General features: G+C 42.0%; 1 protein-coding gene across 3 annotated transcripts in view; it reads right to left on the reverse strand.

The window, feature by feature from the left end:
* LOC102932805 (mitochondrial intermediate peptidase) overlaps positions 1-14,626 on the reverse strand; it is a 135,720-nt gene that overhangs the window by 23,063 nt on the left and 98,031 nt on the right. The gene's annotated exons all lie outside the window — the stretch shown is intronic.

Consider the following 14,626-nt stretch of genomic DNA (forward strand, 5'->3'; position numbering starts at 1 on the left):
AAAAAATTCAGACATTTAATAATATTGACATTGTTTCTATTTGATGTTAAAAGAAAACCATAATTCACTTGTTACAATTAACACCACATTTTCCACATGCATAAAGTGTCACACCTTAAAAAGTTAAATCCATGAGCTTTTGCCAAAAATAAAATTATAGTAGAGACTTGTATATGTAAAATACAGCTTCCCACATGCCAAAGTACAGCTCAGAGGTAGATGAATTACCATCCACGTGATATACCATTGTTCACAGATTTGCTCATATATTTATAGCAGATTGTAATTATTCGGTTATTTGTCTATAAATTGTTACTTAGTTTTATGACTCATTCCAGTGTTGCTAGACTCCTCTCTTTTAATTAAACAGAGTACTTTCCTATTTGGCTCCATTTCTTTACCTTGGAAAATTGAAATTATCAGCTCTACTCTCATTGAAACATGGTTCTCAGATTTCCCCTGCCTGTAATGTGAAAAGAGGAGTAGAACTAAATTGAAAATACATACGGTTTCCCTGCAGTCTTATATGCTTCTTTAATGTAAGATAGCTCTATCTAGCAATGGATCAACAAGAAACCTCTTCTCCCTTCTTGGCTCCTTCTCAGGAAACGAAGAGGGAGTCAATTCAAAGATGTCATTTGTCCTATTCAAACAGGATCAGAGCACTATGATAGTCAGAGAAGTGTAGGAGTGGACGGGATCTCTATAGGTCATCTAGTCCAGTGCCCTGCACACAAGATAGTACTACATAACAACTAGGCCATTCCTGAAGGTATTTGTCTAACCTGTTCTTAAAAAACTCCAATGACAGAGATTCCACAACCTTCCTAGGCAATTTGTTCTAGTACTTAACTACCCTGATAGATAGGAAGTTTTTCCTAATGTCTACCCTAAACTGCCCTTGCTGCAATTTAAACCCATTGTTTCTTGCCCTACCCTCAGAGGTTAAGAACAACAATTTTTTACCTTCTTCCTTGTAAACCCTTTTATGTACTTGAAAACTGTTGTCTCCCCCTTGGTCCTCTCTTCTCCAGACTAAACAAACTCAATATTTTCAATCTTTCCTCATAGGTCATGTTTTCTAGAACTTCACATCATTTTTGCTGCTCTTCTCTGGACTTTCTCCAATTTGTCCACATCTTTCCTGAAATGTGGCACCCAGAACTGGACACAATATCAGTGCAGAGTACAGTGGAAGAATTATTTCTCGTGTCTTGCTTACAACACTCATGGTGATACATCCTAGAATGATGATAGCTTTTTTTTGGCGCAACAGTGTTACACTCATATTTAGCTTGAGATCCCCTATAACCCCAGGATCCCTTCCTAGGCAGTCATTTTCCATTTTGTAGGTGTGCAATTGATTGTTCTTTCTTAAGTGGAGTACTTCGTATTTGTCCAAGTACTTTGTATCTCATCTTATTTACTTGAGACTATTACTCCAGTTTGTGCAGATAGGATTAAAATTCAAAACAACCCTCTAAAGCACTTGCAACCCCTCCCAGGTTTGTATTTTCCACAAACTTTGTAAGTGTACCCTCTGCATGTGGGGGAGGTGGGGCCGAAGGTTTCACCATGTGGGAGGGGGCTCAGGGCTGGGGCAGAGGGTTGGGGTGGGCTCTGGGGTGGGGCCACGGATGAGGGGTTCAGTATGCAGGAGGGGGCTCAGGCTCGGGGCAGAGGGTTGGGGTGCAGGGGGTTGAGGGCTCCGGGGTGGGGCTGGGGATGAGGGGTTTGAGGTGCAGGCTGCCCCGGGGCTATGGTGGGGAGAGAGGACTCCCCCCAGCTCTCTCCCCACAGCAGCACCTGTGCTGGGAAGGAGGGAGAGAGAGGCACCTCTCCCCGTCATAGCAGCTCTGGGGCTGGGGCCATGGGATAGGTGCCTCTCCCCTAGCCGCTGCAGGTTCGGGGGAGGGGTGCCTCTCCCCCGGACGCAGCAGGTCCAGGCCGGGCTGGGTTGGGGTGCCTCTCCCCCCACCCTGGTAGGTCCGGGCTGGGGCTGGAGGGGGGTGCTTCTCTCCTGGCTGCTGGAGGTCCGGGGCTGGGGGAGAGGCATCTCTCCCCACCGCAGCCCTGAGTGCCTGCATGGCACTTAATAGGCTACTGCGCAGCCTTAGAAGGAACTTAGCTGTTTTCCCTCCTCCTGTTCCTTAGGATCGTGAACGCTATCCTTTCATGATCACTGTCACCCAAGCTGCCTTTCAATTTCAAATTCTCAACCAGTTCCTCCCTATTGGTCAATATCAAATCTCGAACAGCCTCTCCCCTAGTTGCTTTCTTCACCTTCTGAAATAAAAATGGTCTCCAATGCGTTCCAAGAACTTGTTGGATTATCTGTGCCTTGCTGTATTATTTTCCCAACAGATGTCTGGGTAGTTGAAATCCTCCATCATTACCGAGCCCTGTGTTTTGGATGATTGTGTTAATAATGTCTAGGGAATGCAACATCCTCTCTTGTTTTGATGTTCTGACAGAAAGAAGGGTTAACTCTTGGTTAATATGGAAAGGAGAAATCTCCTGTTAGGGAGGAACCTGGGGACTATGTTAAAAGCTGCTTTGTCCTATGGTGGCCTTGTTGAAAATAAGTAAACATTACCTAGAACACAGGGCAGCTAATTTCTCTATGAGCCTTGCCAAGGTTAAGGCTACAAGAAATGCTGTTTTGTATACAAGTAGCTTTAGGGACACAAAACGTATCAAGGTAGAAGGGATGCATTAGGAGGTACTTGGACTCAAGATTAAGGGACTAATTCCTCTCACAGCAATTACCCCATTGATTTCAATGTAGTTAAATCTGGTGTAAAGAGAATAATAAATCATCCCCCGAGGCTCCAGGTGCTCGATCCTGATCATCATATTGGAGAGGGCCCTGAGAAAGCTGAAACCAGGGGATGACACCCCCACTAGGAATCTTTCTATTTCACCTCTGGTGGCACTGATTCTAAACGGATGTGGTTATTGTATGCTAACATCCTTGAATTTTAGCCTACTGGTGAGCCTATAAGCCCCAAGTTGGACCCTGGAATCAGTCACTCCTCACCCTGGGACTTACGTCAATGGTGATCATACTTATTCTGGTTCTGACAAGGGAATCCTTCTGCACAATTGCAACTGTTCATCCAACAAGATGTAGGATATTGGAGTGTTTGCAAGCCTTGATTCTACTGTAGTTGAACTGAGGGAAGTAAGAAGTTGGAACAGAGGCTGGTCCAGGGTACTGTACAGAAGGCCACAAGCATTTGCATCACTAAGAGGGCAGACAGACCCTGCAGACACTGAGACTGTGTGGTGGGTAAAATCATTTCCATTCTGTCAGCAGATGGTCTGACTATCCCTTCCAGTACAAAATATTGTGGCTAGGTGGCATATGCAAGGAAGGCTAACAAGGAAGTCTGAGAGGAAAAAGTCCCAGGACCTATCTGAGTGGACCTCTGGCAGAGGAAGTGCTTGATTAACCATTTGTCGAAGTAGGGCAAGACCTGGATCCCCTGGACCTTGAGGGAAGTTGCCACAAATTCATGAGTAAATTCTGTGGATCATTCCCCAAGTGGCAGGTTTTCCCAGAAAAAGTTCTGGGAAAAGAATATTTTCTGCATGTTTTTTCCCAAACTTTGGTCACCATTTTATCCAAACTAATCAGGAGGGGAAAGGCTTTCACCTGAATGGATCTTTCGGAGAAGTACTCTTTGTATGTGACTAGTCAGGAAGGGAGCACTGAAGTCTATGACTTGCTTGGTATTGCCAAAAAGCACTGAAATCTGAATCCAATAGTTCTCCATCTTCTGATTGTTGTGACGGAGCAAACTCAGGTCTTTCTTGGATATTCATCATTTTTAAAGCAATGAGGAGGGATGGAATTGCTATATAAAATGGTGGAAAATGGACAGAGACCTACCTTTTGCTATTGTCTTTCTGGAAGGCAACAGTGAAGAATCTTCTGAGGTGTCCTTTCTCACTCTCACCTTCTTGCTTTTGAGAGAGATGGCAATTCAATCCTGAGGACAAGTGTAATCCAGAGTTGACCAGCTTCCTTTTGGCCACTGAGAGGCACCCTTGGACGGGAGGCTCATATAAGGACAGGTTTCAGAGTAACAGCCGTGTTAGTCTGTATTCACAAAAAGAAAAGGAGTACTTGTGGCACCTTAGAGACTAACCAATTTATTTGAGCATAAGCTTTCGTGAGCTACAGCTCACTTCATCAGATGCATACTGTGGAAAATACAGAAGATGTTTTTATACACACAGACCATGAAAAAATGGGTGTTTATCACTACAAAAGGTTTTCTCTCCCCCCTCCCCACTCTCCTGCTGGTAAAAGCTTATCTAAAGTGATTATCATACACATTGTAAGGAGAGTGATCAAGGTGGGCCATTTCCAGCACAAATCCAGGGTTTAATAAGAACGTCTGAGGAACAGTGGGGGGCGGGGGGGAGGGAAGGAATAAACAAGGGGAAATAGATTACTTTTTATAATGAATCAACCATTCCCAGTCTCTATTCAAGCCTAAGTTAATTGTATCCAATTTGCAAATTAATTCCAATTCAGCAGTCTCTCGTTGGAGTCTGTTTTCCAAGTTTTTTTGTTGAAGGATAGTCACTTTGAGATCAGAAATCGAGTGACCAGAGAGATTGAAGTGTTCTCTAACTGGTTTATGAATGTTATAATTCTTGACATCGGATTTGTGTCCATTTATTCTTTTACATAGAGACTGTCCAGTTTGCCCAATGGCAGAGGGGCATCGCTGGCACATGATGGCATGTATCACATTGGTAGATGTGCAGGTGAACGAGCCTCTGATAGTGTGGCTGATGTTATTAGGCCCTGTGATGGTGTCATGTACATTGGGCAAATTGGACAGTCTCTACGTAAAAGAATAAATGGACACAAATCAGATATCAAGAATTATAACATTCATAAACCAGCCGGAGAACACTTCAATCTCTCTGGTCACTCCATTTCTGATCTCAAAGTGACTATCCTTCAACAAAAAAACTTCGAAAACAGACTCCAACGAGAGACTGCTGAATTGGAATTAATTTGCAAATTGGATACAATTAACTTAGGCTTGAATAGAGACTGGGAATGGTTGATTCATTATAAAAAGTAACCTATTTCCCCTTGTTTATTCCTCCCCCCCCTCCGTTCCTCAGAAGTTCTTGTTAAACCCTGGATTTGTGCTGGAAATGGCCCACCTTGATTATCATACACATTGTAAGGAGAGTGATCACTTTAGATAAGCTATTACCAGCAGGAGAGTGGGGTGGGGGGAGAGAAAACCTTTTGTAGTGATAAACACCCATTTTTTCATGGTCTGTGTGTATAAAAACATCTTCTGTATTTTCCACAGTATGCATCCGATGAAGTGAGCTGTAGCTCACGAAAGCTTACGCTCAAATAAATTGGTTAGTCTCTAAGGTGCCACAAGTACTCCTTTTCTTCATATAAGGACATTGTCTCATCCCAGGCTTTCATGAAGGCTTAATGGAGAAGCTTGGCTAGGCCTGGTAAATTTTTTCATTGATTATTATTATTTATTATTTGCATTACCATAGTACTTAAGAGCCCTGTTCATGGACCAGGACCCCGTTGTGCTAGGTACTGTACAAACGCAGAATAAAAAAGACAGTCCCTGCCCCAAAGAATTTCCAATTTAAACATAAGGCAAGAGAGAACAGATGGACAGACAGACAGACTACTGGGGAGTACAAGGTGTGGCAGACCCAGACCATTTGGATGCAGGAATCTGGTAGAAGGCAAATATACTGGGCACTGGATGAACAGTTTTCTGTTTCCTGAGTGAGCAGAGCAGGGGTTGCCCTAGAGCAATCAGGAACCAGCTAGAACCAATTAAGACAGGCAAGCTAATTAAGAACTTACTAGAATCAATTATGGCAGGCAGGCTAATCAGGACACCTGGTTTAAAAAGGACCTCCCATCAGTTAGTGGGGGGCATGCAAGGAGCAGGGAGTGAGAAGGCGTGCTTCTGGAGGACTGAGGAGCACAAACATTATCAGGCTTCAGGAGGAAGGTCCTGCGGTGAGGATAAAGAAGGTGCTGAGGAGAGGCCATGGGGAAGTAGCCCAGGGAGTTGCAGCTGTCACGCATCTGATACAGAAGACGTTGTAGATAGCTGCTATCCACAGGGCCCTCGGCTGGAACCTGGTGTAGAGGGTGGGCCCGGGTTCCCCCTATTCCCACAACTCCCTATCTGACACAGGAGGAGTTGACCTGTTCTGTGAGACACACCAGAGGGGAAGGTCACATTTGAAAGGGATCTGGCCTGTCCCCGACCCCCTAGGTGGGACAACAGAGACTCTGGAGATTGTTCTCCATTTCCCCCATGCTGGCCAATGAGATTAGCTGAGTGAATGGCACGTTTGAGCCTCTAGCAAAAGCGGCCAAACTGAAGGCTGCCGTGAACCTCTGAGGTGACCAAATCTGCCAGAAAGCACAGGTCCCCGCAAGGCAGAGGAGGAACTTTGTCACAAAGGAAACAATGAGACAATTTTGGACAGCATGATAGGCAGTGGTCTCCGCCCACCAGTGGCCTACCATTGTCAAATTGTTTGTAGGTATCATTCCAAAGAAGTTTTAAGGAACGTTTTGAATTGGGGGAAATGAGGTAGCTTTGCAGATGCTTTGAATCAGAACCCATGGTCCATAGGCGTCGGATCCCTGCTCCTGCCCCTGCTGCCAAGAAGTGCTGAGGCAGGCTAAGCAGAAGAGTGAAAGGGTGCTAGGAGCCTACCAGAAGTAAGATATAAGAATGGGAAGAGGCTGATCAAAGTGATGACAGCTGAGATATACAAAGTGCTTTGAGGTACTCCATCTAGTGCTGGTGCATTTCTGAACTACCTAACACAGAACAGAGACTGAAGTGGGGTCAAATGAAATGCTGGCCTTCTGGTGGATAAAACTGTGGCTTGTTATCAGTCCTACTGCCTCAAATCAAGGGAAAGAATTGTGGCCAATTCCATGATCCAGATCCATGTGAGGGGATGAGGAAAAACAGGAGCTAGCAGCATGTTTTCTGTTAAGCATTAAACAGCCAGAAATAAAACCCTGAGGGGTACATTTTCAAAAGCAGTGAGCTGGAATTTAGCCATGCAACTCCCAAAGCGCTGTTTGGAAAATGGGCTCCCGGTTCCTACAATATCAGCATGAGTCAAAAACTTTCTTCTTGCTTTGTCTTTCCCTTTAACGAGAGGTTTCTACTCAAATTGTTTTGCAAGTCATAAAGCCACAGTCACTAAAAGTCAGAGAAATATTTTCAATTTTAAATTTTTTGATGGAGTGAAATATACAAAAGTCACACACAAGGGGACTTGTGCAAGCTCTTAAAAATGAAATGATTTTTTTTATCCAGCTCCAACTATTCTTACCTCCTACAGTCCAGGGCCTGAAATTAAGTTCAGCTTGAATTCAGATTTTTCAGCTTGCAATGAAAAGTACTGCGGTTGCAACATTTATACATAACATCTACAATTTTTCTAACTCGTCCCTTAATTTTAACCATAATCACTAAACTGAAAACACATTTTAAAAACAGATCAGAAGGCCAGCATTTTTAGAAGCCTGAAGAAGGAAAACTTGTCAGTCTTTATTTTATTCTATATTAAGTCTTCAGATTGAGGATTTGAAGTTTTAGCTTGAAAGGTTACAGCTCTCCCAAGAATGGAAAAAGCTTTACTGTTGAATCACTCTTCACATGCCTAAAATCTTAATAATTTCCAAATATATCTGCTTATGAAAAACTGAAAGAATACATCTGCTTTTTCTGCTATAAAAGAAAACCATTTTCAGGAGTTTGGCATGAAAGGAAATACTTAATCATCTGTTATGCTCCTCAGAAAGGTTTAATTTCAATAACCATCATAAACGCCAACTAGTACAGAACACAGCAGCATATCTCTTCAGCAACACAGGCTACTGTGAACACATAGAACTGTCCCTCCATTTCCTACAGTGACTTCCCACAGAATACCATCTCAAATGTCTTCATTATCTCAAAGGCCCTCAATGGCCAGAGCCCAGGGTAACTAAAAGATCACCTATAGCTCCAGGATGAGGACCACTATCAACAGCTCCACCCCACAAGCAAAATGAAACCGTACCACAAATGTGCTGGACAAAGAGCTTTCTTAGGCCAACACTGTGAAACCAACTCCCAATGTAAGAACCAACATAAACAGCATCACTTTTCATTCCAAGCACAAGATGCACTTGTTTCGCCTTGCCTTTGCTAATATATTTAGTAAAAAAAAATTCCCACACAACTTCCTCGGGAGAGGAACAGATAAGAAAAAAAACCCTACATATAACAGATGCTAGCCAGTCACATCACTTAATGCACCCTGGAAAGTGCTCAGATACTACGATGATGAGGGCATATAATATAACTTGAAGAGACAAGAACAGATAATGGAATATTAGCAAAAGTTGAATATATTTTTAAAACTGCCAGTGGATAGGACATACATCCCAGGGTATTAAAGGAATTAGCTATAAAATTTATTGTACCAAAGGATTTTTTTTAAACAAAGCTATGGACAACGGGGTTGGTAGTAAAAAATGGGGTTATTTCCCATGTGTGGCAAGTGCCACACTGATTTTAAGAAAAGGAAATAATCCTGGCAATTACCATTAGATAAGTCTAACCCAGGGTTGGCAACCGTTCAGAAGCGGTGTGCCGAGTCTTCATTTATTCACTCTTATTTAAGGTTTTGCGTGCCAGTAATAAATTTTAACGTTTTTAGAAGGTCTCTTTCTATAAGTCTATAACGTAGAACTAAACTATTGTTGTATGTAAAGTAAATAAGGTTTTTAAAATGTTTAAGAAGCTTCATTTAAAATTAGATTAAAATGCAGAGCCCTCCAAACCGGTGGCCAGGACCCAGGCAATGTGAGTGCCACTGAAAATCAGCTTGCATGCCACTTTTAGCACCCGCGCCATAGATTGCCTATCCCAGTCTAACCTAAATCACCTAATGAAATAATGTAATCAAAGTTTTGTTCATTCTGCAAATACCACCATGTCAAGAAACCCGAGTATAACACAGCTGTCCCCCAGCTAGATTTCAGTGTAGGCTGGACTTTAAAATGTGTTTAGTAACGAGGCCAGAAGCACTTAGAGGAGAGGAAAGTGATCAGGAACAGTCAGCATGGATTCACCAAGGGCAAGTCATGCCTGACTAGTCTAATTGCCTTCCATGATACGAGATAACTGGCTCTGTGGATGAAGGGAAAGCAGTGGACGTGTTGTTCCTTGACTTTAGCAAAGCTTTTGACATGGTCTCCCACAGTATTCTTGCCAGCAAGTTAAAGAAGTATGGGCTGGATGAATGGACTATAAGGTGGATAGAAAGCTGGCTAGATTGTCGGGCTCAACGGGTAGTGATCAATGGCTCCATGTCTAGTTTGCAGCCAGTATCTAGCAGAGTGCCCCAAGGGTCGGTCCTGGGGCCAGTTTTGTTCAATATCTTCATAAATGATCTGGAGGATGGTGTGGATTGCACCCTCAGCAAGTTTGCAGATGACACTAAACTCGGAGGAGTGGTAGATACGCTGGAGGGTAGGGATAGGATACAGAGGGACCTAGACAAATTGGAGGATTGGGCCAAAAGAAATCTGATGAGGTTCAACAAGGACAAGTGCAGAGTCCTGCACTTAGGACGGAAGAATCCAATGCACCACTATAGACGAGGGACCAAATGGCTAGGCAGCAGTTCTGCAGAGAAGGACCTAGGGGTGACAGTGGACGAGAAGCTGGATATGAGTCCACAGTGTGCCCTTGTTGCCAAGAAGGCCAATGGCATTTTGGGATGTATAAGTAGGGGCATTGCCAGCAGATCGAGGGACGTGATCGTTCCCCTCTATTCGACATTGGTGAGGCCTTATCTGGAGTACTGTGTCCAGTTTTGGGCCCCACACTACAAGAAAGATGTGGAAAAATTGGAAAGAGTCCAGCGGAGGGCAACAAAAATGATTAGGGGACTGGAACACATGACTTATGAGGAGAGGCTGAGGGAACTGGGGATGTTTAGTCTTCAGAAGAGAAGAATGAGGGGGGATTTGATAGCTGCTTTCAACTACCTGAAAGGGGTTCCAAAGAGCATGGCTCTAGACTGTTCTCAGTGGTAGCAGATGACAGAACAAGGAGTAATGGTCTCAAGTTGCAGTGGGGGAGATTTAGGTTGGATATTAGGAAAAACTTTTTCACTAGGAAGGTGGTGAAACACTGGAATGCGTTACCTAGGGAGGTGGTGGAATCTCCTTCCCTAGAAGTTTTTAAGGTCAGGCTTGACAAAGCCCTGGCTGGGATCATTTAGTCAGGGATCGGTCCTGCTTTGAGCAGGGGGTTGGACTAGATGACCTCCTGAGGTCCCTTCCAACCCTGATATTCTATGATTCTATGATTCAGACTGTCTCTCACTGCAGAACACAAGTAGCTCTAGTATGTCACCATTCTCTTCCCACAACCTACTGTAACATCCCCACAAAAAGTAGATTCCAATTACTGTCCTCCTTGCAGCAATTACCAATTTCCCTACTCCAGCTCTCAGTAGATCTCAGTTAATGCTCCCTTAAGTAACTTTATAATTCATAAAAAGACAATACCATCTTAACTGGACTTAGATTAGATATGCATCTTGCAGCTTAAAAACTATATATTTTTAAAATTTCTTATGGTTACACTCTTGATTTCCAATTTCCAGGTCTGAATGATTTCTCCATATCGATAAAAAAGATCTGACACATGAATTTCCCTGTTGGAAAACCTGCAGGCTAGACATACACAATTAGGACGCACTTCTTATTACAGGGTTATGTTTCTGTTAAGCTGCAAGAAAGTTAATGAAGATTCTGAGTACATCATCTACTCTAGGAATATATGTAATAATTATGAAAAAGTTCCATGAAGACATTCCAGGAGTTTATTAAACAAAAGTGTATTTTATAGCATAGCCCAGAGGTTACAATAATATGCCATCTGCAGGTCATGTTACTGCCTGTTTTTTGTACAGTATAGCTGACAGAAATAAAGGTGCGTGACTGATCCACTGAAATTATTAGTTAAAGATGCCTGCTTTCTATCAACATACCATCAATCCTCCCTGATTATCTTGTCTGAAGAATTTCCAAAATCCCATATGCAATGGCTTTTCATCCTTTCTAATAAAAAACCCTGCTGTACTTTAACTAAAATAAATTGAAAGTCTTATTAGGAGTTTAAATTAAGATACACATTTGCTGCATTCTTAATGTACGGAACAACACTTTAAAGATATTACTACAGTTCCCCACAACCTATTAATAAGTGATATCCTTTTACTAACTTTAAAAGTTTAGCTGACACTTCATTTATGTATGGTTGAAGATGTTTCCAGCTTATACCTATCAAGTCTAGACTGAATTCTGAGATTTAGCAAATGTTCAAAAGTACAACAAAATCAATTAATACAAAATTCAGCTATAGTCCTTATGAGGCTAAACCAAAATTTTAGAAGGGAAAATGAGTTGCAAATAGCATTGTGTAACATTACATTCCCATTGTTAACTAGTTTTCATTTGATCTATAGCTAGTCTTTGTTTTCATTTAATGGCATTAGTGCTGTAAAATACTGAAACTGTTTAGACTACTATTTCCTTTTAGAAGAAAAAAACTCAGTGACTGTGCTAATCCAGTCAAATACTGTTTGATTTGTCCTTGAGAAGTGCCTGAACCTTTCAAAATGCTCTTTGAAAGTTTGTGCTGTTATTTAGTCTCTATAAATCTTCCACTATTTCAAAGCAGATGAAGTGTGTCCATTCAGTTTCGACTCTGAAGACAAATCACAGGGTAAATATTACAAGATCCAACATTAACTATGTAAATATTTTTCCCTTCATTTACTATTTTGAATTTAAAATTTCTACTGTATTAAATCTTAGCAGAAGAGTTGCTAAATACTTTCCATAAGTAAAAATATTTGGTGGAGGTAATATTTGGTGGGGCCCTCCCTGCCCAATTAAATTTTTATCCCTGGCAGTAGATGCAAGCAGATGAACAGCCAGCTCCTCTTTCCTGCAGGGACCGTTGGATGGAGAAGCCATAGATCTGGCGCCAGCTTGGTGCTGCTGCTCCTACAGCCCATGAAGTTGGGCATCAGCATGAGGTGGAAAAACTGCTGAAAGTCATCAACCCCTCCCCCGCCCGAGCTCCTGGTTAATTATAAAAGCTATTATATAAGCCAGGCTCTTAGCAGGCCTTCTTTCTTTATCTAGGCCCAATATTTGCAAAGTGATCCACATTTGTAGATTCAAGAATCTGAGGAGCAACACGAGGAGCTGCAACTTTAGGCAAATCAAACATTGTGTTGCCCTCTTCTGGGGCCACTTTTTATTCTGGAGAATTGGTACATCGTTCAGTGCAAAATCCAAGCAAACTGGCTTTTGTGGGGCATTATATATTTTAGCTTAACAGGCTCCCTGTTCCACTGCTCTGCCTAGTGAGGCAATATTCTACAAACCTGAGAGAAAGTGTCCACACACATCTTTTCAGTCTAGAGGAAGAAGCACTGAGCTGGGAACCAGGAGTTCTGGTCTCACCTTTACTAACTGTTGTCTATATTTCTGTGTACTTACAATCATAGAATATCAGGGTTGGAAGGGACCTCAGGAGGTCATCTAGTCCAACCCCCTGCTCAAAGCAGGACCAGGCCCCAATTTTTGCCCCAGATCCCTAAATGGCCCCCTCAGCGATTGAACTCACAACCCTGGGTTTAACAGGCCAATGATCAAACCACTGAGCTATCCCTCCTTTGCAGCACTTAGTGTTCCTCCTCTCAGACAGATCCCAGGCAAACTCCCTCTGTTAGCCTTTCTGCTGTTCGCTGCTCAGCTGACTGGCTTTTTATAACAGCCAGGCCCACTCAAGGCTCACCTGGAACAAAGCACTCCCAATTCACACTTTTCAATCAATCAAGCAAGAACACGGTCAAACTGTCCCCGCAACAGACACTCAGAAACACAGCCCCCCTAATGCAGCACTTAGCGTACCTCCTCTCAGACGGATCCCAGGCAAACTCCCTCTGTTAGCCTCTCTGCTGTTCGCTGCTCCTTCAGAGCTCTCATTATTGCCTTCATACCTTAACCAAGAAGGCAGTGAAGTATTGTTCTTACCCACTTTATAAAGAAGTAAACTGAGAGTTTGCACAGGGCAGACCTGGGAAATAGTGCCCAGGCCTCTAGTATGGCAAATCCTAGTCTCGTCCACTCTGCCTCCAAGAATTAACAAGCTAAATCTGTGTGCTTGGCTACCGAGACTCTAACCAATATACATACATCCCTGCCAGAGCCAGGAAAAGAATCTCCAACCTTCTAGTGCTGTTTGACAATTAGTTCTGAAACTCAATGGCAAAGTCTACGTTAGGTGCCTTTCTAGTGGAGGGCCCACAAAGTGTAGCTCAAATAGTAGAAGTCTGCACTGGGAATCTGAAACTCCATGGTTCAAGATCTGCTAGCAAGCCATGAGTGTTGGGGAGTCCTTATGGTTGCAAATGATGAAATTTGTTTTTTTAACTTTTCTATTTAAAATACCAGTTTAATTCACAGAATGAGAAAATATCCCTAAACCAGGTTAAAAAAACATGATGATCTGACAATTATGGCACAAAATGCAGGTGTTCCACAATTTGGTGATTTGTCACACATTTTCTTAGCTTGTCTCTCAGTTTTGAAAGTTGAGAGGTACGGTTTGGTCTAGAAGAAAACCAAGGCATTCACGCACTATTTTATTTTAAACAAAGAACATTCTTTGGAGGAGCATTAGTCAGCCATACATTCTCTCATTTTAAATACACAGAATTTCAGTGGGTGGTTTTATCATTGATACACTTGTTTTGGGATGAGGTGTTTTTTTCTATATGCTGGGTCTGATTCACTATTGTGTTACTACAATTTCATGTTGGTGTAAACTCTGCCAATTTCAACAGAATTACATCAGCATAACACTGGAGTAACAAAAAGATGAAAAAGATCTTTAAAGAATTTTTTAAAAAACCCTTTTTCTCTAGTTGCAGCTTCTGATTTTGGGTGGAATAACTAACTTAATTATAAGAAACGACTTCTTATTTCCCACTAATTTGGCTAATGTCACAATAGTTCAAATTTTCACAGTGAAGTGCCTTTCTGATGTTAGGAGTGGGACAGTACATAAGATAAACCAACTAAGACACCACTGACATTTTAGAAAGTGAGTCAAACAAGAGATTAAAGTTTCAATTTATAACACTTCCGTGTTTTTCTTATAAAGTCATAAATAAATCTAGCAAGACAGGGAATGTAAATATTTTTGCAGTTGTTTATATTGGGGAAGAGGAAAGGAATTTAATGTGCAATTAACCACTTAAGTGTTTCTAGATATGTACCATATGGTTGTTGAATTATTTAAATTATTAACAAAAATGTAAACATTTTAAATTTAACCTACTGAATGACTTGATCATCACGACTCAAATGTACTAAAGCTATATACCGCTATATATCCACTTCCAAGACAACGTGATGAAAATTGCCATTTGAGAGATATAGAAGAATATGTACTTCAAAAGGTTACATTTATGGTTCAGCATTGCTTCACAACCT

This window comes from Chelonia mydas, chromosome 1 (assembly GCF_015237465.2).
Source record: "Chelonia mydas isolate rCheMyd1 chromosome 1, rCheMyd1.pri.v2, whole genome shotgun sequence".
In the NCBI taxonomy this organism is placed as follows: domain Eukaryota; kingdom Metazoa; phylum Chordata; order Testudines; family Cheloniidae; genus Chelonia; species Chelonia mydas.